This window comes from Camellia sinensis, chromosome 2 (assembly GCF_055761805.1).
Source record: "Camellia sinensis isolate YWXY chromosome 2, ASM5576180v1, whole genome shotgun sequence".
Lineage (NCBI taxonomy): Eukaryota > Viridiplantae > Streptophyta > Magnoliopsida > Ericales > Theaceae > Camellia > Camellia sinensis.
Genome location: NC_138962.1, coordinates 123,464,447 through 123,488,243, shown reverse-complemented (window position 1 = coordinate 123,488,243; position 23,797 = coordinate 123,464,447). Strand labels below are relative to the sequence as shown.

Below are 23,797 nucleotides of genomic sequence, written 5' to 3'. Positions count from 1 at the left end.
TTATAATGTCTTTTTATTATAATAAAATTATCTTCATTTAATATTAGCTAAAATTATTTTATCTTCATTTAATAAAATTATCTATTTGTTAAAAAAAATTATCTTCATTTAAAAAATATATTTATTTTTTTTACATTATACTTTATTGAAAATATTAAATAATAATACAAATTAGTGAACATTATCTATTAAAAAAATAAGCCAACCACATTATTGAAAAAATAAACCAAACATTATACCTTGTTAAACAAACCAAACAGAGCCCAACGGCTCTTTATTAAACAAACCAAACACCTTATAAAATATATTTGATCAAGACAGATCAAGACAGACCAAACAACTTCTCACTCTCTTCTCCTCCTCCATGGCTCTTCCTCTCCCTCTCCCTCTCCCTCTCATTCTCACTCTTTCTCCTCCGTGGCCGAAATCAAACACAGCACAAACCAAACCAAACAGAGCACAAGATTGGAACCCGATCTCCCCTTCTCCTCCAAGATCGGAACCCCCTCCTCCATGATCTCCTCCAAGATCGTAACCCCTTTTCCTCCATGAGCTCCTCCATGATCGGTCGGAACCCGATCTCCCCCTTCTCCTCCAAGATTGGAACCCCCTCTCTCTGGTTTCACTCTATCTCCCTCTCAATTTTTTTTTGATATATATGTTTTGAATTTTTTTAATATATATACATATATATATATATATATATATATGTCTTCAATTTTTTTTATCTGTCATGAACAATTTTGAGAAATTAATGGATTATTTGAGAAATTAATTTCAGATTATTTATGTTGGTATTCCTTATATTTTTTAAATCTATTATCAAATCTGGTATGAAATATTGAATATGAAATTAATTTTAGGAAATCTGTTTTATGTTGGAATATGAAATTCTGGTATGAAATCTATTTTGTTCAAATCAGATTTTTTATCATTAATATTGAATCTGTTTTTTGATGAATTCTGGTATTGAATATTGAATATTGATGAATTCTGCTATGATGAATTATTTGAGAAATCTGTTTTGTGGATGAATATTGAATATTGATGAATTCTGCTATGATGAATTCTGCTTATCTGCTTAATCATTGTTATGTGGATGTGGGCTTTTCCAATTTTATTTTGTTCTTCTTTTTATTTTTATCCTCCTTTAGGTAGACAACTGAATTTCATTAAAATGAAACTAATGGCCTTTTGTTTCTGTAACCAAGTGCTTTTGCCTCCTTAAGTTTGCTTTAATTTATTGTCATAGGGAGTGGATATATTTATTTTGTTAGAGAATAATTTAAAGTATAGTTAAGGGTGCAAAAGCACCAAAAACAAAAATTAAATTCATTGATTATTAATTGAATATTGATGAATATTGAATATTTCATTGAATATTCATTGAATATTGTTTTCTGGTTCATTGAATATTTCATTGTTTGATTATATATTCATTGAATATTGATGAATTTCTAAGTTTTTTAATGATGAACCAATCTATCGATTCAATTGATTATTTTATAGGTGTTTTTACTTAGATAGTCAATGTCATATATATGTAGGTAATACTTCGATTGGAGCTGGATTAAAAATGATGGATCATAAAGGATCATAAAGGACATTTTCATAGATTCGTAACAAAAATTCATAATTTAATCGTCTTATTAAATTTAGTAATTTTCATGTTCTTTTATCTCAGTATGTTATATTTAACCTTTGTTTGATTGTTGGTTTTCGAAAGATAAATTCGGACACATTGTTATTTTAGGCTCAATCTGAATTGGGGATTTGTTATATATATATAGATATCTCTATTAGATCTTAAATTCACTGTTGAAAGAAGTTTTTATTTATTTTCATAGATTGACTACACTGCCTGTGGTTTAGTTGGATTCTTGGCATGATCAAATTCAAATCCAACATGATCTTATTTTATACAGTTACAAGTTTTCAGAATATATTAAATATTTTAGTTTTTTATAAGGTAGGTAATGCGAAGTAGGTATTGGTTGACCTGTTTACCAAAAAATAGATATTCGGTTGCATAGTTTTGAGTGCTTGTTAATTTTGTTTGATTTTTATCCCTCTTACATGTAGATGGGTTATATTGGAAGTTCTTGACAAAGTTTACCTAGGATCAGTAAACTGGAAGCAAGCAACAAAACCTCCCATCAAGATGCCTTTCAGAAAAGTTGAGAATTGCAACCAAGCTATACGGATTGGAAAGGAATTGAACTTCTCTCTTGTGAATGTAGCAGGAAACGATATTGTATAGGGAAACAAGAAACTCATACTAGGTTAGTGCACTTTGACACATGCTATTGGGCTTATGTGATAACTACGTTGAAGAAAAGTTTTCTTGAGTCACAATTTCTTGTCATATATCTGCTTTTAGTAGACTTTGCTCAGTTCTGCATTTATTCTTTTAGTTTCATTTCTACTTAGTTACTATCTTCTGTTTGAGCCAGAACCTTCATGCATCTTGAGCAGGGCGGGGTAAGAAAATAATATTAATAACCAAGTATTTTTTTTCTTGTCCTGTCATGGGCCACATAGCATTTGTGTGTTTGCAATACAGTTGTGTTCTGATATATGCATAAGATAATATGATTAACAGTTGTGCTAGACCAAAGCCTCATCTCTTTTAATAGTACTATGGGTGGTCAAATACTTCTATTCTAAACATATTATAATAAATTCATAATTGTTATAGGACTTCATAATGTTATGAGTGTTTGAATTGCTGATTAACCGAGCTAATAATGGCTTTTTCAGGAAGAGAACCTGTCAGCTATGAATACTGATCCTTGGTATTCTGCCTATCACTATTCTCATCCTCCTTTGTTGAAAGACTTGCTGCAATCGATGAACTTGACAAGAAGGAAGACTGAAAACGAACACAGGCTACCTAAAGCCAGTGAATGCACTTTCTAGTCCATTTTATACTCTTTTTAACTTGAGCATTTTCAAGCTTTAGAAATCGTTGGTTTTGAGTTTCGCCGTATGAGTCCTGTTGAAATTGACATTTCTCTGTTCTGGTATTAAATTCCACACCCAACAAAGGTAAGGCTGAGTTATGGGGATTTTCTGAGTTAGGTAAAAAAAATTACAAAAATGAACTGGAAATAGCTTAATGTAACTGAGTTGCTTTATGTATTATTCTTCTGCATGCTTCATGTCAGTTTTTCAAAAATGAAAACGAAAACACTTCTTGTCTGCCATGTTGTATCCTGACTTTCCTAATCAAAGGGGCATATCTTGTTCTTTACAAGTACTTTTCAGATATTCCTAGGTAGTAGTCATACTTGTGTGGAGCTAGTGAGACTTGTGGGTTGAGTGACGTTGAGCATATATATATATATATATATATATTTTCTAATGTTTGTTGTGCAGATTGGCAAGCTGGTACATATTGTGAAGGAATTTTTTGTTTGGTGGGTTGAGATGAATGTAAGCATATATTTTGTAGTGTTTTATGTGTGAGTTGAGTGTGTGGGTTGAGTGGCTAAGGACTATATTGTGTGTTTGTTCTCAACCTGTTTTGTTCTTTCATTTTGGTTCTCATTGGTGGTTGTTATACTATTCAAAATGGGTCTCTCATGTGTTCAACACCCCCATAGACCCTGTTATGTGGCGGTTGAACATGTGTAATCCTATGTTTGAGTGGTTAGTTCTAGTATGGAGCTTATTTTATTTATTATTTTTTTTGGTTTTCTTTTTTACTGATATCAACTTCTTTATGTTGCCTTTCAGATTGAACTGAAGACTGGACCAGTTGATTTTTGATTTCCTACAACCAATTAGACCAGACACTGTTTCACTCACTACATTGAGTTTCACAGGCACACTTTTTTAGTATTATATCATTTTGAGGCATTCATGAATGAATGGGCTCTATATGAAGAGTTTTAAACATCTTACCAACTTATTGTAGAACTAAGTAATTGCCTTTTTATTTTTATTTTTATTCTTCAATCAAAAACTGCAGGTGCTTAGCAGCAAAAGGAGAGCAAAAGGAGAGGAGTCTAGTGAATGTCACAGATTTGCCAAATATTACCGGTCCCTTTGCCTAGGTGAATGGGTGAGTGCCATTGCTGTTAAAATAACTTTTTTCTTGGTTTGTTTTGACTTGGCAATTTCTTCTAGTATGTTTGGATGCATTATGGTAAATAGGCTTAATGAGTTATATTTTGTCCTGTTTGCACAGATGATGAACTAACTACAATTATACTAAATAATCAATTTCACTTTTATGCTTCTTGATCCCTTAATATACTAATATTATGTGGCTTGGCAATTTTATTTTATAGTTTAGAGTATGTGCTTATATGTTTACACCAAGCCTTGATGAATCAGTTTTCTAGATAGAATAGCTACTTTATTTATTTATTTATTTTATTATTATTATACTTTTGAAAGGATTGAAGTGCTAGTTAAATTTCATTTATGATAAAATTCTTTAGTTAAAATGATATTTGATTTGTAGAATCAAGAAATGCTTTTAGTGCATGCACATATATTTTAAGGCTAGTGATGCTTTGTGAGAAAATGTTGAGCAACTAAAAATAATATATTGATAAACTGAGTTACAAATTGGATTGGTGTGATTTGGTTCTTTGTTCCCATAGTTCATCTGGGCTCATAATATTGGTTAACCAACTCCCTCGAGTTTAGGCTAGGATTGGGAATGAACTTAAAAATGGAACCAATTTAAGACTTCAACAATCTTACTCGTGAAAACAAAGACAGACTTTCACTTATAAACATCCATTTTCAGAAAGATTTGGGATTGGATAGCTTAGATACTGTGGAGATTGTAAAGGCTCTAGAAGAGGAGTTCAAGCTAGAGATACTGTGGTCATTTTTTAGTTATTTTTTCCATCCACACCCTCTATACTTTGAATTAAGATTATTTGTTCTATGCTTATACAGAAAGCTTTATGCAGTCATATGTGATCCAAGTGGACCTCTTTATTTTTGCAGCTAGGGATATGCATATGGTATGAGAAGTTTTCAGATCTCAAATTCAGAGATTTGTTTCTTACATGAGAAAGCTGTGCAGGTAAAAAAATAAGGAATACAGTCCCTAGTCTAGTGGTAGACTTCTTCAATGAAAAGTGTGCAAGACCCGAGGAATTAGTGACTATTTAGGCTGCATTTGATGTTTGGGATATGTCGAATTAATGACTAATTTGTTTGTACATTATATCCCAAATTTGTTCAACTTGTGGTCTTTGGACCAAGTCTCTTTAAGGAATCAATTTCTTCCTTTTTCTTTTTCTTTTTCCTTTTACCTGATGAATTTTTCAGTTCTCTTGATTGTGAATCAATTTATGTCTTCATGTTGAATTTTTTGATCAAGTATTATTTTCTCTATGTGCCTGCAAAATTTGTTTATACTATATCTTTGGTGTGTTCTTATTTTGGTTTGCTGAATTAACTTTTTAGTTTATTCATATGCATCAGCGGTTTCTGAATTAGTTTGTGTTCTCATTTTTCAGGTCAGAAATTTTTTGGAGAGATGCAAAATATGGTCCAAGAATTAAAGAACTTAGTTTTTTAAGTTTTTTCATTTTTTAATATATGTAAGCACAGATAATTTTTTTTATTTAATTCCTTTGTATATAGTTTTGAATATTTAATTTCCATTTATGAAATATATGACGTTATTCTATTCAATATGTGGTTATGATTCAAAATATAGTATATAGTGTGTATTACATTATTCAAATGTGCATACAAAAATAATATTGATTATTTTTCAAATATGTAGCACCTTTTTTTTATCACAGATTTTATTAGTTATTAATCACATTTAAAAGATGTGATCTAAATGTTATTAATCACACTTAAATGATGTGATGTAAATATTTTTAATCACACTTAAAAGGTGTGATCTAAATGTTATTAATCACACTTAAAAAGTGTGATTAAAAATGATCATTTTTAATCACACTTTCAAAGATCACACTTAAAAGGTGTGATCAAAATATTTTTAATCACACTTAAAAGGTGTGATCTAAAGTTTTTAATCACATTTAAAAGGTGTGAACTAAAGTTTTTAATCACACTTAAAAGGTGTGATCTAAATATTTTTAACCACACTTAAAAGGTGTGATCTAAATATTTTTAATCACACTTAAAAGGTGTGATCTAAATGTTTTTAACCACACTTAAAATGTGTGATCTAAATATTATTAATCACACTTAAAATGTGTGATGAAAGCATTTTTTAATGACACTTAAAAAGTGTGATTAAAAATGACCATTTTTAATCACACTCCTAAAGACCACACTTTAATAAAACTTAAAAGGTGTGATTAAAAAACATACATCACACCAAAAAAGTGTGATCTTTATCTATATTTGTAGTAGTGTATCTCCTTTGATAGCTAACTCTTGTACAGCTATTGCAGTTTATGATGCTCATGCCATTAGACTTCCAGAGGACACATGTCATAAGCTGATTGACTCAAGCAAATGTGAGTTGCAGAAGTGCTCTCAGGATTGTTCTAAGGAACCATATGGCTTGGGAAAATGTAAAGGCACCACTTGTATTTGCACTTATTATTGTAAGCAACCTCCACAATGATATACATTTCTTTTTTCTTTTTTTTTTTTTTCTCTTTTTTTCCATGGGATAATTAATTGACCATTCAATGGTCTTTGTACAATGATAATTTTAAATAATTTCCTTATGAAGCACAAATATTTCAAAAAAAAAAGACGTATCCATATCAGATACATATTGGATATTAATACTTCTTGGAAACTCGCGAATACGTATCGGATATTTCTTAAAAGTTTCGAATATTTCTTAATTATTTTTTTTATTAATTTTAGAGTATCAGATACTTAATTTTGAAGTATCAGATACTCGAAATGACATATAGTTAGTAAAGTGGCAATGGAAAAATTGGCGTTATTCTAATAGGAGTGCATGTACCAAAGAATTTTTTTATTTTTATTTTTTGTTGGTTAGGTTATTAATGAGGTGATCCCACTTTAAAAAAATTAAAAATAAAAATTAACATCAAGTGTAATATATATATATATATATTGCTTTAAATTTTATTTTCATGCATATCACATTGTTAAAATTATAAAAGTAAATTTTTGTACAAACATATCTCTGCCGTATCCGTATCCTACTTTTTCAGAATTTGACGTATCGTCATATCCGTATTGTTGTATCCCGTATCAATATCTGTACTTCATAGTAATTTCCCATCATTTTCATGATAATTTCTTATAGAATTTATTATATTGAATTCTCAAAAAAAAATGATGTGGTAGTAATAATTTTTTAAAATAAATTTTATTTTAGTAGACATTTTATTTTACATTTAAAGTGTGGAAAGAAAATTTTAAGGTGTAAAGCACTGCGTGATGGGTCATGAGACGAGAGTCTCCCCAAGACACTAGCCTAATTTTGTTCTTTTTATTCGATTGTACAAAAATAATAAAACAACAAACAATTAAAATATATATTAGGCATACAAACTCTTTATTATCAATGTGTTTAGCCTCTCAGCATGGGATTATACACAATACATTTTCTCTTGAAAATATGACATTTTGAGAAAGATAGAGTTTAATTAAGCGCATTTGTAAGAACAAACACAAGAAGCACCACCACCAGTAGGATGGGGAGAGCAAAAACCTTTACCAGTAGGGTGCAATTTGGTGCACTGTTGATTACAAGTTTCTTTAATGCATTTATGAAGGCTTAACAGTTCATTGCAGGTGTTACCACCTGTTTGAGCCATTGTCCATCCAACTGCAAAAGATGGAAAGATAAACAATTTACAAAAGTCAAAAAAATATACATAATTTGTATGTAGAATGAGGTGGATGCAATGAGAATTGTTATTTTAAAACAAAGTGTCAATTAAAATTACAAAAAGGTAATTATCACGTCTTTTGGTATATAATTCTGTAAGGAGATAATATTTTCCTTAAGAAAAGAAAAACCCCAAAAATATAAACATTTATATACAAAATTGCATCGGGACTTGACATTTTGAAATCAACTACTAATTATAATGACACTTCTATGTCATTCTAATCGAGAAATTTGGAGGGACAAAAAAAAATAGACTCAGGTGTGCTCGTGTTTTATATTATTACATGAAATATGATAAATAATTAATTTGCATGCCTCTTGTAAATTCATTGCCGGTTCGTATATATTTTTTTTTCTACCTTTAAATTTTGTTGCTTCCTTTTGGTTTGTAACATTAATCTAATTTGATTTTTTTTTTTTCTTATAACTAGTTGGAGTCATCCCAATATGTCTCTCTACAAAAAGTAGAGGAGATTACATACTTACTACTTCTCTCAAACCATATTGGAAGCAGAAGTAGTATGGTTTGAGAGAAGTAGTAGGTATGTAATCTCTTCTACTTTATGAACACCAAATCTTCTTTGAAATTTCTCCTTCCAATATTGAACTCCCTCTCTATATACGATGCAATGCAATAACTCTCATCTCATCGTGTAGTATAGAGGGGATAAGGAGAATTTATTTTGATATTCTTATTTTATGTATTTGATATGTCTAAAAAAATCTCATATAGTGTGGTATAGCTAGCTTGAAATTTTGAACAACTAACACACTATCAAAGAACAAAAATTGCATACAAGTTTGTTAAGACTAATGCACAAACCTGATAAAATAAGAACAAAGAGCAAGAAATAGCCACAAGACAACGTCGCCATCTCCTGATTAAGAAAAGAAATTACTAAAAATGTTTGTTCCTTTGGAAATTGGAATACTTCAATTCTAGCTAGGGTACTATTTATAGAGTGGATATACAATAATTGTAATTGCGCATAAGCTAAACAAAAAATGAGATACATATGCCTCATAAAAGACGGACCCCATATAATGTGGGATCCACATGTAGGACCCAGTCTTTGTGAGACATTTGTATCTTATTTTATGTTTGATCTTTTATTCTTAACATTGCTAGTAGATATAATATGAAAAATGTTTGGGAGCTCTAATTAAACACCTACAATCTACTCGTAATGGTATGGAATGAATCATGTGAAGGAATGACTCATACTCCTCCCTCTATTTCTCTCTTTCACCTCATTAGATATCAAAATAAAAATAATATATTAAGTAAATGTATCACTACTCATATAATATAGACATCGATATATGAAAGACCCCTTCCTCTAGGTTGCTAGGAGTCATAAAAAAAACTCTCATGCATTTGCTACTGAAATCATCCTTACTAAATATTTCTCTCCAAAATTTGCATTAAGTTTTTTTGAAAAGATATGAAAAAAATAAAAAAGTAATATAATCTAAAAAATATCAAAAAAAAAAAAAAATAGAATACACTTTTGTAAAAGATGCCAAATACCTAAACATCATTTATTGTCATTTCTTTTTTAAAAATTATCAATAAGTCCTATTTTTTTACTTTTCTATTTTTCTTATTTACTATATAATTTTTTCTCATCTTCCACGATGTTCATCTCATATTAATTTCTCTCTCTTTCTATGACGTTAAATAGCATTATCTCTCTATCTCTTTATCTATGGCCTCGTTTGAGAAGTTGGTTATTTTATAAGTTATTTTTGTTTTTCGCTATTTTAGTAGGTTGAAATTTTTGTGTTTGAATAGATAGTTAAATTTTTTTTGTAATTGGATGTGATATTTTGTGAGAGAAAAAGTAAAATGATTTTGAGTTTAATGTGACATTTTGTTTTATTAACTACTAGCCTATCACCCGTGCTATGTATGAGATAATTATAGATATTTATATTTGTTTCAGATTTTTTTGTAATATATAAATTATGTTTTTTAAAATTTTTTATAAAAATAATTTAACAATCTTATCACTAACTATAGTGTATGAGAGAAGTTGAAAATGGTACTGCAGTAACTATATACGGATTGTATCTATAATTATTTGTATGAGGGGATTTTAAATGCTGATCAATGGATTGTATCAATAAATGCAGGCATGTGGAAAGACATGTGGATTGAAAAAAATTAATAAATGCTGTTCAGGAAATTTTGACCAAATCAATAAATGTTGAGTTTTTTTTTTTGTTTTAATAAAAAATTTAGAAAATTTAAATTGAGATATTGAAACTCCCACTGGCCTTGGGGGTTAAAAACCCCCCATTTTGTTTAATATATAGTATAGATTTTAGCCTATTTTGTCTTTTTTGTGAATTTTAGCCCCAAAAAAGTCAAAAAGCCAAGCATTCCATTAAATATGTATATTTTTTATGAAATAGCAAATATTATTAAATAAGTATGATATATAAATGGAAAAAATACATATAAAATAATGTAGTTACATTGGGACACGCCATTTTAAAGAGTGTCTATTAAAATTATATTTAATTAGAAAAATATCACCATTAAGCCATTTTAATGAAAATTTCAGATACAAATTATTCAAGAGTATTATTTTCCTTTATTAATTAAATTATATTTAATGAGATACATATGTCTCATACAAGACGGACCACATATAATGTGGGATCCACATGTAGGGCCCAGTCTTTGTGAGACATTTGTATCTTATTTTATGTTGATTCTTTTATTCTTAACATTGCTAATAGATATAATATGAAAAATGTTTGGGAGCTCTAATTAAATACCCACAATCTACTCGTAATGGTATGGAATGAACCATGTGAAGGAAGGACTCATACTCCTCCCTCTATCTCTCTCTTTCACCTCATTAAATATCAAAATAAAAATAATATATTAAGTAGATGTATCACTACTCATATAATATAGACAACGATATACCAAAGACCCCTTCCTCTAGGTTGCTAGGAGTCATAAAAAAACTCTCATGCATTTGCTACTGAAATCATCCTTACTGTGCCGTTTGGTAACACTTACGTTTTCAGTTTTCTGTTTATATTTACAAAAATTTAAAAAACTCAAATAAAAACTTGTTTGGTAAAATTTTTGATTTATAAATCAGTGATCTCAGTTTATAAATTTGGCCAAAAAATGAAAACACAAAAAATGTGTTTCCATTTTGAGTTTTTAGTTTTTTTTTTTTTATCACCCAACACTAGCCACCACTTGCCACCATTTTCCACCACTGTCTTTCGCCACCACCACCCACCACCCCCACCCCCACCTGCCACCACCACACACCACCCACTTGCCACCCACTCGCCACCACCACCCATCCCTCGCCACCACCACCGCCACCACCACCACCACCACCATCACCACCACCCGCCACTACCATCCACCGCCCGCCACCACCACCCGCCACCTACTTGCCACCACCACTTACCACCCACCATCCACCACCAGCCACCCATCACCACTAGCCATCTGCCACTCACCCGTCACCACCACCCACCACCACCACCACCACCATTACCCGCCACCCACCTGCCACTACCCACCACCATCACCATCACCATCACCATCACCATCACCACCTACTCGCTACCACCTACCACCCGCCACCGTCACCCACCCATCCACCACCACCACCACCCGCCACCACTTGCCATCCCCCACTCACCTGCCACCACCACCCACCGCCCGTCACCACCGTCACCACCACCACCACCACCACCACCCACTCGCTACCACCCACCACCCGCCATCGTCACCCACCCAGCCACCCACCATCACCATCCACCACCCACCCGCCACCACCTGCTATCCGCCACCCATCTGCCACCACCACCCACCACCTGCCATCACCACCCACTCGCTACCACCCACCACCTGTCACCGTCACCGTCACCCACCGCCACCACCTGCCATCCACCATCCACCTGCCACCACCACCCACCACCACCACCACCACCACCACCACCCACTCGCTACCACCCGCTACCGTTACCCACCCACCCACCACCACCACCCACCCACCACCACTAGCTACCCACCACCCACCGTTACCACTTTTCACCACCGTCTTTCGCCGCCACTTGCCACCACTTGCCATTTCTCACTCTTTTTTATATTTTTGAATTTTTTTAAACATTTTGTCAATTACCAAACGTGTTTGTAGTTTATATTTTTCTAAAAATAAATAAAAAATAAACAAAAACCAATTTATAAAATTTTTGTAAATATAAACTGAAAACGTAAACGTTACCAAACAAACACTAAATATTTCTCTCCCAAATTTATATTAACTTTTCATGAAAAGATGTGAAAAAAATAAAAAAATAATATAATCTAAAAAAGATCAATAAAAAAAAAAAAAAAAAAGAGTACACTTTTGTAAAAGATGTCAAGTAGTACCTAAACATCATTTATTTTTAAAAAAATTATCAATAAGTCCCATTTTTTTACTTTTCTATTTTTCTTATTTGCCATATAATTTTTTCTTCTCTTCCCCGATGTTCATTTCATATTAATTTCTCTCTTTCTATGACGTTAAATAGCATTATCTTTCTATCTTTTTATTTATGGCCTCGTTTGAGAAGTTAGTTATTTTATAAGGCTATTTTTATTTTTGTCTATTTTAGTAGGTTAAAATTTTTATATTTAGAAATATGGTTAAATTTTTTTTTGTAATTGAATGTGATATTTGTGAGAGAAAAAGTAAAATGATTATGGGTTTAATGTGACATTTTATCTTATTAACTACTAGCCTATCACCCGTGCTATGCACCATATAATAATAGATATTTATATTTGTTTCAGATTTTTTTTTTAATATATAAATTATGTTTTTAAAGTTTTTTTATAAAAATAATTTAACAATCTTATCACTAACCAAAGTGTATGAGAGAAGTTGAAAAGGGTACTACAGTAACTATATACGGATTGTATCTATAATTATTTGTATGAGGAAATTTTAAATGCTGATAAGGGGATTGTATCAATAAATGTAGGCATGTGGAAAGACATGTGGAGTGAAAAAAGTTAATAAATGCTGATCAGGGGATTTTGACCAAATCAATAAATGTTGAGTTTTTTTTTTTTTAATAAAAAATTTAAAAAATTTAGATTGAGATATTGAAACTCTCACAGGCCTTGGGGGTTAAAAAATCCCTTTTACTTAATATATAGTATAGATTTTAGCCTATTTTGTCTTTTTTTTTTGTGAATTTTAGCCCCAAAAAAAGCCAAGCATTCCATATGTATATTTTTTATGAAATAGCAAATATTATTAAATAAGTATGATATATAAATGGAAAAAATACATTTAAAATAATGTAGTTACATTGGGACACGCCATTTTAAAGAGTGTCTATTAAAATTATATTTAGTTAGAAAAATATCACCATTATGCCATTTTAATGAAAATTTCAGATACAAATTATTCAAGAGTATTATTTTCCTTTATTAATTAAATTATATTTAATTATAAAAATATCCCCATTATATCATTTTAATGGAAATTCCATATACAAATTATGCTAGAGAATATCCATTTTCATTCTATCTAATGTGCATCTACCATTCTCTCATATAATTTTCATCATGATTCTATTACTTAAAACTAGCATAAAAATATGTATTACCCTAATGAAAGCATCTCTAAGAGCATTTCTAACGGTGCATTAATTTTTTTTAATCAAATTTAGGTAAAAATTTGAGTAAAAGTTACCATTTATATCAAGTGCTCCAACGGAGGATTTTGAAGTTTCATCAAATCACTAGTCGATCGGGCAGACGACCGACCGGTCGATTGGCTAGTGTAATTTTTTCATAAATTTTTGCCTTGAGGTGGTCATCTAGGAGAACATCCGAGGGGACATCCAGTAGTGAAAATGCAATGGCAATTAATAGTGATTTGATGAAAGGCACATTGGTCCTTAGTTTGATAAAAGAAAAATGAAATCCTGAATTTGATACGTATTTGATGAAACTGTTATAGCAGGTTTTGAAGTTATTTTTATCAAATTCAAATTTGATGACAATTTTGAGTAACGACTGGATATGGTCTAACGGCTCTTTAAAATATATTTGTTGGCTATTATAGCTAGGATCATAATATTTTACTAACTCTAACTAACTAGCTACTACAATAGTCATTTTAATAAGATTATTCAAGACTAGTTATATTTGGAAGTTTGAGAGATTTTTAAACAATTTGCACTACAACAATTTACACTTTTGGCGATCAAATTTTAGTGACTAAAAGCAATTTAGTCATTAAAAGTGACATTTTTGGCGACTAAAAAATGTATTAGTCACCGTTGGTTTAGGATATAGCTATTAAATTTTTTTAGTTGAGATGTATTACTTATTGGCGACTAAAAAAAATTTAGTTGCAAAATATTTCATAATAGGCGACTAAAAAAATATTAGTCGCTAAATTTGTTTTTAGTCTTCGTATAATATTTTTTGCCGACAAAATAAAATTTAGTCACCAAATAACAGTCATATTTTATGGTTACCCTTTGGCAACCAAACAATTTCGTTGGCAAATATTAAGGTCTTGTTTGTCATAACTTAAAAAAGCCAAAAAATCATAAAGTCACTATCCTATTTAAATCACATCATCTTATTTAAGTCACATCACCTCTCTATCACATCACTTTAAACCCAACCCAACCCATATTTCATAAAAAGTCAAAAAGTACACTTATTTAGATCACCCAAACTAGGGGTGAGCATGGTCCGGATTGGATCGGATTGGGATAAAACCAGGACCAATCCGTTATTTACGGTTCCTGAAAAATTGGAACCAATCCAATCCGTTTAAATCATGGAACCAATCCGAACCAATCCATTTAAATACGGATTGGATCGGTTTAGGACCACGGATTCACATAATTAAATAACAAAAATATATATATATATAACACTTGAATTTCATAAAAATATAAACATGACGTTATATTAGTTCCATAATAGCAATATGTTTTTCTATAATAACGACATACTGTTTTATAATTTAAACAACCATAAGAAAACTGGTTTCACCATAAGTATTTAGACCATTGCAAATTAAAACTTAAAACTAACAAACAAAAGTAATAAAAGAAGATATTATACGGTTTTAGGTTTGAGTTTAGATTTTATATAGAATAAGAGAAGATACTATGGGGGAGGTTGTATAATAAAAATATAGACTATTTGTATACGGTCCGGATTGGTTCCAATCCGGAACCGTGGGATTTAATCCGGAACCAATCCATGAACTACGGATTTTTAATTCTTCAATCCGGAACCGAACCGCGGATTCAAAAAACCAATCCACACCTATCGGATTGGACTGGACTGGATCGGATTACGGATTTCACGGATTCCTTGCTCAGCCCTAACCCAAACAACCCCTAAGTTTTGGTGACTAAAAAAAAATTAGTTGTGGTATATTCATTTGTTCGGACCAAAAAAAAGTTAGTGGCCAAATTAATACTTTTGGCGACTAATATTTTAGTTGACGTTGATTAAGCTTTGGCAACAAAAAATTTTTAGTCTACAATTATTAACATTTGCCGACAAAAAAAACCAATTTCGTAGCCAATTGCTTGAAAATTTTAGAGGGAAATTATTTGATATTTGCGCTCTTTGTTTAGACAAAACAGATTGTTCTCTCTCTCCTCACATAGATTCTCTTTCACCACCAAAGTTCATCCCATCTCACCTCACCACAAACCACCGCTACTCATTGTACGTCACACACCGCCACCATCGCAGATCATAAGTTCTCTCTCTCTCTCTCTCTCTCGCTCTCTCCCTCTCTCTTGCGTTTGCTCTCTCGTTCTTGGTTTGTCTGTCTGTCTGTCTGTCTGTCTGTCTCTCTCTCTCTCTCACTTCCTTTATTCCCCCTTTCTGACTGTTGCTCTAGGGTTTTGTATGCTTGATTCAGTTTAATTTCATGTTGATTTGTGAAATGGGTTTGGTTGTTGTGGTTTGATTTCTAAAGTTCTATGGGTTTGATGTCCTAAATATGGATTTGATTTTAGTCGATTGATACATTTCCCCCTCTTTTCCCTTTCTCTTTCATTAGTTTCAAAACTCTAATCCATTGTTTGTGTATGTATTTGCATGTATGGCTACTCCTTGATTGTGTATGTATTCAAAGCCTTAATCCATTGTTTGAAAGCATTGAGGTGGTTGACAATAAGAATTTTTTATGGCACATGTTAATGGGGTCTTAATTTTGAAGAAATCTTCTGTTTAAATATTGTATAAGTTAAATATTGTATTTAGAAATGTATTGGATGATGACACTTCATAGATTAAGATTTGTTTTTGTTGATAGTTCTTTTTTATTGAGTCTACATCTCATTTGTATGATTGATCCATAGTTTCATTGTTTAGTTAAAGTTTGAGATAGCCTCATAAAATTTTTTAAAAAATAAAAAGAAAAAAGAATTAGGCGTTGTTGTAAGTGCCATGGCATAACAGTAAACACTATATCATTCGGGTTGGGAAGATGCGATACTCCGTGATAACTCATCTCTTCTTCTGCTCTACTACATTTGAGATCCATCAAAGTTGTAAAACATTCTGATGAAGCTTCTTTGCATGTATTGGTGAAGATATAATATTGACAACTCTCGCTACAATTAATTTATACTAAACTCAAAATTAAATAAATTGGCCTCCTATTGAATAAGATCTGTGTGATCTTATCTTTCTGAATAGCATCTTTAAGGGTTAGCATGTTGTTTTCTTAACTACTTAATCTAATCAATACAATGACTAAGTTCAGTGTTTTTTGCAGAGATGGGCATGCTTTAAATGTCAAGGCAAAGTCTAACAAAATTGTGTAGGTACTATGAGACCGGACCTTACTGTTCTCATCTCTTTAGAGTTTTTATTTCTGCTTTGTTTTTATTATGTGTAGGGTGCTTCTATTTACACCTGAAAACAAATTGCTTACACCCCCCATATAACCATGTACACTCAAGTTCAGAAACACTTAACCTTTATATATCATTTTTATTTTTCTGTGAATATTTTTTTTAATATTTTAAAAACAATTTCAATGTGTTTTCTAAAAAAATATGTTCAATTTAAAAAATATATATATATATATATATATATCTTCATTTTAGCATGAAGAAGATGAACAATTTAATTTACTCACCATAACCTTTAATGTTTTTGCCTTAGAGTATCAAGTTGTACATGCATTTCTGGTATTAATGGTGCAATTTTTATTTTATTTTTTTGTAGATGGCTTTTGGCGTGGATTTGTGGATATTTCATTTTTGTGTACGGAAGACAATTTATATTTTTGTATAATTAGCCTATTTTGTCGTTCTCTACTTTTGTGTGGATTAGTATTAATTGTACAAATTATTTTTGGCTTGGTATATAATACTTTTGGCGTGCTATGTATAGATTACCGTTTATTGTGGCACAGATTACCATGCTAATTTGTACTATGCCAAATGGCTATTTGGCATGGTAGTGAATATATTTTTTTGTGTACGGAGGACATGGTTTTCGTATGATTCTCTGTTTTGTATGGAATTATTATTGTAGGTTGGAATATCCTTGGTTTGTATGGAATTTGACATTAAAAGTTATTCATTTTCGGATGGATGAAAGTGAAATGGATGTAAATTGTCGAATGATTGACAATAAATTGTTTTGTTTATATACATGGTACATGTTGCACGAATACATATAGGTTGTGGACAAATTAATTAAAGAAAAACATAAAATGATGTTTTTTGCAACCAAACAATTGGTAGCTAAAAAAATTAAAATGAAAACAAATCTTTTGATGACTAAATATTTAGTAGCTATCAAAACTTGTAACTTTAGGCAACTAACATTTTAGTAGCTAAAATAATAATAAAACAAAATAAAAAAAAAAAATTGGTGACTAAATATTTAGCAGCTAAAAAAAATAGAATTTAGGTGACTAAAAGTTTAGTAGCTAAAAAACAAAATTAGACTTTAGGCGACTAAAACTTTTAGTAGTGAAAAAAAGTTTTGGCATCTAAAATATTTAGTAGCTAAAAAAATTAGACTTTAAGCGACTAAAAAATTTAGTAACTAAAAAGAAATAAGATGAACCGAAAAAATATTTTAGCAACTAAAATTTTTAGTAGCTAAATAATTGAAGTTTTTGGCGACAAAAAAATTTAGTCGCTAAAAATGCAATATTAAATTTATTTGAAAGCTTTTGGCGACTAAAAAATTAGTTGCCAATGGAGGATTTCGACAACTAAACCATTTTTAGTTGCCAATTACCTTTCTCGACAGCGACCAAACATTTTAGTTGGTAAAAGTTTTTGGCAACTAAAAATTTAGTCATCAAAAGTGTAATTTGTTGTAGTGAAAACATCAACATCACCAACCAATAATGAAGGGTTTAATTTTTTAATTTTTTTTAATTTTTTAAAAAAATTTGTAAAAAAATAAAAAGGTGATGTGATCTAAAAGAAGTTAAAAATCAAAAAAATTGCTTTTAACCTCTTGTCAAAAGAGGCTGAAATTGAGTGTTTTACGGTGTCTCACTTCATAAACTCATATGGGTTACTCCTAATTAATTTTATTCAAACTTTTTTCTATTTACAAATAATAATACAATAAGAAGCAATAATGTTAATGATAATGGTGAGTGTTGGTGAGGTGAATTGGAATTTTGGATTGAAGAAGAAGATGAAAATGAAATAATTAAAACTTAGGGGGGAAAAATAAAGAGACTTGAATATGAAAAATACGTATAACTGATTAATGTGTATCCTAAAAAAAATTATATTTTATTTTAATATTTAATATGTATTGTCTTTATTAGTAAATTTATATTAAGGTATAATAGAAAATTTTAGGGAAATTCTATTTCCACACACCAAGTTTCCTTACTCCACACACTTAATGAATTTTTTTAGAATGACAATTTTATCCTTTAGCAAAATTACCATCTCACCCACCACCATCTCACCCACACATCTCACAATTTCTCCATACACATCTTATCTACCACTATGTCACCAGCCACTGCCACCGCCAGCTACCACCGGCCATCGCCTTCCATGCCCAAACCTGTTCCTCAGAGTTGTGATCGTGTATCTAAATATTTAAACTCATCCTCTGTACATGTGTTTCTAAATATTTAAATTCTCAATGTTTATGAATTTGTAAATGCACATTTCTATATTTTTCTAGAATGATCACGATCTGTATACCATTGCAATTTATCTAATTCTGCATTCTAGATGGACTATATAAACACTTCACATCCAAAATTTATTGGTGGAAGTAAAGTTATCAAAGAAGCATTGCATCAGATCAAGTCCAGTAGCGTAGCTGAACCCATTTCTAGGCCAAATGTATGTGTATAAGGTGTTATTGATAACTATAAGTTTTGTAAATGTTGCACCTACTATTTGAATTACTTCATCTTCTTCTTACTACAAATCTAAATTGGGTGCATTTTATCTGTTAGGGTGTGGATCTGGAAAAAGGCACCAACATCTGAATGTACATATGTTCTATTGGCTCAGAGGCTAGGAAGTGGCGGTTGTTGATGTCATCGCTGCCGCCGTCGTCGGTAGCTGGTGTAGTTAGGGTTAAGGTTTTTGGAGTAAGAAAGAATGGAAGAAGAGTATGTGTACAGAGAATGTGAGGGTATATTTGGAATGTGAAGTGTGTGGACTGAGATAAAGAAGTAAAAATCAAATTACTAAATGTGTACATTGAGAAAAGATGTATACAGAGATAATTTGGTGTGTGGAAACAGAATTTCCCAAAATTTTAGTTAGACATATTGAGTTACTATTTAGATACAAATAGAATCACCCCCCTGTTAAGGGTAGATTTACATTTTATGCCATAATTTAAAGTTGGATTGAGGTTTTTTAGACTCATTTTATTGAATGGGTGAGACTTGAGACCAAGGCCATTGGCTTAGTGATTTATATAGCTGAACAATGAGAATGTTAGAGGTTTAGGATTCGAGTGAATGAAACGATTGTGATTTTTTTATTGTAATTTAATTTACTGACCACTAACATCCTATCGTTTACCAAAAAAAAAATTAAATTAAATAGCTGAGACTTTAAAATAGTCATTTAAATTCAGCTCGATTCAACCCAATTACTATTATATGAATTACAAATATTATATACATACATATATATATATATATATATATTAGTACTAAGGGTGATCATGGATGGGTACTACGCAAAGTTATGAGAAACACTTTGGTACCTGGAGATGGCAAATTAAGACCTAATTGGGAAGGACCGTACACAGTGATTGGTTTGGCAGGAAAAAGGGCATATCACCTAGAAGATATGGATGACCGAGCTATTCCAAGGCCATGGAACACGGCCAATCCCAAAGTATTTTATTTTTAGCTCTTTCTTAAGCACTTGTAATTTTTCTTTTTGGCATTTAATAAAACAAGTAGGCATTTTTTCCTGTAAAAATTTCTTTCCTCTGTTTGAAAAAATTGTTTGTACTCTTTGCCTGACTAGGGGGCAATTATGAAGGTTGGCAGGTTTGACCAACACTTTTTCATTCTTCAGTTGAGATTAGAATCTAGGCTCAAGAAGGTTGGCAGGTTTGACTAACACTTTTTCATTCTTCAGCCGAGATAAGGATCTAGGCGCAAGAAGGTTGGCAGGTTCGACCAACACTTTTTCATTCTTCAACCGAGATGAGGATCTAGGCTCAAGAAGGTTGGCAAGTTTAACTAACACTTTTTCATTCTTCAATCGAGATTAGGATCTAGGCTCAAGAAGGTTGGCAGGTTTGACCAACACTTTTTTCATTCTTTAGCCGAGAGAAGGATCTAGGCTCAAAAAGGTTAGCAGGTTTGACCAACACTTTTTCATTCTTCAGCCGAGATAAGGATCCAGGCTCAAGACGGTTGGCAGGTTTGACCAACACTTTTTCATTATTTAGCCAAGATTAAGGTCTAGGCTCAAGATAGTTGGCAGGTTTGACCAACACTTTTTCATTCTTCAGCCAAGATTAGGATTTAGGCTCAAGAATATTGGCAAATTTGATTCAAACCTTTTCTAAACTCTTCTTTAATTCCTCTTTTCCAATTCTTTAAACAAAGTTTTAAGGTTCTTAGGTACAAACAAATGGTGTAGGTTTATAGAATAACACTTATATATCTCAAATCTAAGATAAAAACAATTCAAAACATGGTTTTTTCTATCAAATCTTCAAACTCTTTTCTAGTTTCTAAACTTTCTTGTGTTTCTTCATTTTAATTTTTTTAAATCTTAGTCCAAATGAATTTGTAACTAGATCAATACTAGGTAGAGGATTGAATTTCCTACATTCTTATGATTTTTCTTGGATTTCTAGGCTTGATTTCAAATTTTTCTTTGAATTTCTTTCCTTTCTCCTTTTTCTCCTCGTTCTTCCTTAGCTCAAAGAACTACAAGCTCCTTAAGTTTCCTCCATCATTCTCAAACTTTCTAGTATTTGTAGGAATATATTAGGTTAGTTCCTTAATTACTTCGTTAGCCTAATTAACTAGGCTTAGTTCTAATTAACCATGTTTAAATCCTAATCTTATTTAGTCTAATTAACCTTACTTAGGCTTAGGCTAATCTTGTTTAACTTTTGCTAATCCTACTTAATTTTTGACTAAGTGTTCATTAGGCTCTATTCATTAGATTAAGATCATTAAGCTCATCACTTAAGGTATTTTAGATCATCTAGGGATTCAATTCTCCAATTCAGATAATTTCCCTAACTTCTCAATACTTGCCAAGTTTCCTATCTTAAGGTTTCATAGTCAAGTTCTTCAAAGCTAACTAGATTTCCTACTCACACTCAACAAATTCTAAAATTTTCTATTGCAAACATATCACATGCATAATGCAAATGAAATAGGAGAATTTCTTAACATGAATGGATGCATAACTCAGTTGTCACACTTAAGGTTTCTTAAATCATCTAAGTGTTCAATATTCAACATCAAGGTGGATTCCTTAACTTTTCAATGTTTACTAAATCTATTGGACATTTTCAAATTCTTCTACGTTCCTTAAGGTTCTCTATCAAACACCAATATTCCTAAGTTTTCTAGCTAACGTATTCATATCCTAAATTGTTATCCTAATAATTCATATTTTTATTTCTAGAACATTAGAAGGCAATTAAATTAGGGTGTCTTGTGATATGGAATAGTTATTTTGACCTGAGGTATTCAAAGATGAATGATGATATAATTGTAGTACGTGGCATTCGTTGGGGTGTCACACCCCACCTACCCCAGACTTGTCCAGTTGTTCTATCAAAATATGTTTACGGATCCCAATTTCCGTGATTGTTCAAGGACCACAGTCGATAGCATCACCCTCATTATCTATCTTGAGGACCTTGCCCTTATCCTTGGGTGCCACCACAAATGTCCCCGTAACTCTCCACTCTAGGACTATGATGATACACTGCCAATGCCTTATCTCATACGGACTGGCTTTCCAGACCGTGCAGGTGATGCTAGTCATACTTTTGTTCGCCGCCACAATTTGCCACCCCGGCTCTGGTTGATTGATGTCCTCTTCCGGCAGAACATCATTTCCTTTGGGGTATAAGGAGGATCACCGCGGTGCTTTTATTTGGGCTCTTTATCACTTTGAATTCGATTTTTGGGTTCTTCAGATGCAGTCTCTCGCTGCTTATGTTGACCCTGCGGGTGTGGGTGATGATGTTCCTATGACCGATCCTGCCCCTGGCTCTGCTACCCCCGATCTTGTTGATCCACTTCCACTCATCTTTATGATTTGTGCTGATTATGAGGCCTTTTATCATGAGCACATTTGCCTTCAATAGTTTGTTGATACCCTTCAAACCGATTTCTATGCTTATCAATAGCATTATGAGGCCTCTCAAGCCTATATACAGCAGTCATTCGTTGATATGAAGGATCTTATGCGCTTTCTTTTAGCCAAGTATCACCCACCATCGCTACCGTCACCTCAGTGACACTATGCTACTCTTTGTTCTCTTTTTTTCAAGCTCTGTTGTTATCACTATTCTCCATATTATGGACCTTTTCCTTTTTTTTTTTCTTTATTTTCTATCAAGTTTGTGTATATATATATATATATATATATTTGTGTGTGTGTATGCCTAACTCTTCTAACTATGGACCTCCTATATTTTTGTATATATCTTTTCTTCTATGTCTTGGCATATCAAGTCATCCATTACAGGTCATTGTACTGTATTGTTGGAGGTGTTTCTCTTACCTTTTATTTTTTCGCTGCAAACTACTTTGGTGCTATTCTTTCCCTCTCATATTTTTTTATTTGGTTTTTTAAATTCTTTGTATTTGCCAGTGAGGGCATTACCACATTTAGTTAGGGGGGAGGTTGACTTGTTGCCTAGTTTTTACACTTAAGCTTGATTAATGGGATTTATGCTCAATATAGAGTTTGTATGTGAATATGGTTGTGCTATGCTCTTTATCACGTTAACCATTCTAGTTTGCTTGTGCCTTGGGTTGAGGGCGCGTGAGTTAGATATTTTTGGATTATTCTTGACTTATGAAATATGATATCATTTCAGCATCATTGCATGAGGATTGTTGGTATCACTTGTCACTTTGTGCACTTACATGCTCACATTTGGTTGTGACAATTAAAGTTGACATATTTTTATTATATGTTGCTTCCACTACTTATGATGAATTGGGTTTTGAGAGATTAGCATGGGTTCATTCAAAAAAATAAAAAATAAAAAATAAAAAATTGACTGGCTTGGGTTCATAGCCTTTTTAACTCAAGTTATTAAGCCTGTTGGGGTGTCTCTACACCTAGTGCCCTAAGTTTGTCTGGATTGGGAGTAACGGGCCTAACACTTGCTACATGGGTTAATTAAAAAGCTTAAGGGACCTAAACATTGCACAATAAGAAAAAAAATGTTTAGTCTGTAGCATTTTTAACCTGAGTTAT

General features: G+C 31.8%; 1 long non-coding RNA gene across 2 annotated transcripts; it reads left to right on the top strand.

Moving 5' to 3' along the window:
* Positions 1–276: 276 nt before the first annotated feature.
* Positions 277–5,664, top strand: LOC145820323 (uncharacterized). Of its 2 annotated transcripts, XR_014361597.1 has the most exons (8): positions 277–619; positions 2,083–2,282; positions 2,761–3,048; positions 3,379–3,435; positions 3,739–3,827; positions 3,974–4,066; positions 4,969–5,047; positions 5,487–5,664. It is a non-coding gene; the product is annotated as an uncharacterized LOC145820323 (long non-coding RNA). The 2 variants fall into 2 exon arrangements; XR_014361598.1 differs by lacking the exon at positions 3,379–3,435.
* Positions 5,665–23,797: the final 18,133 nt, after the last annotated feature.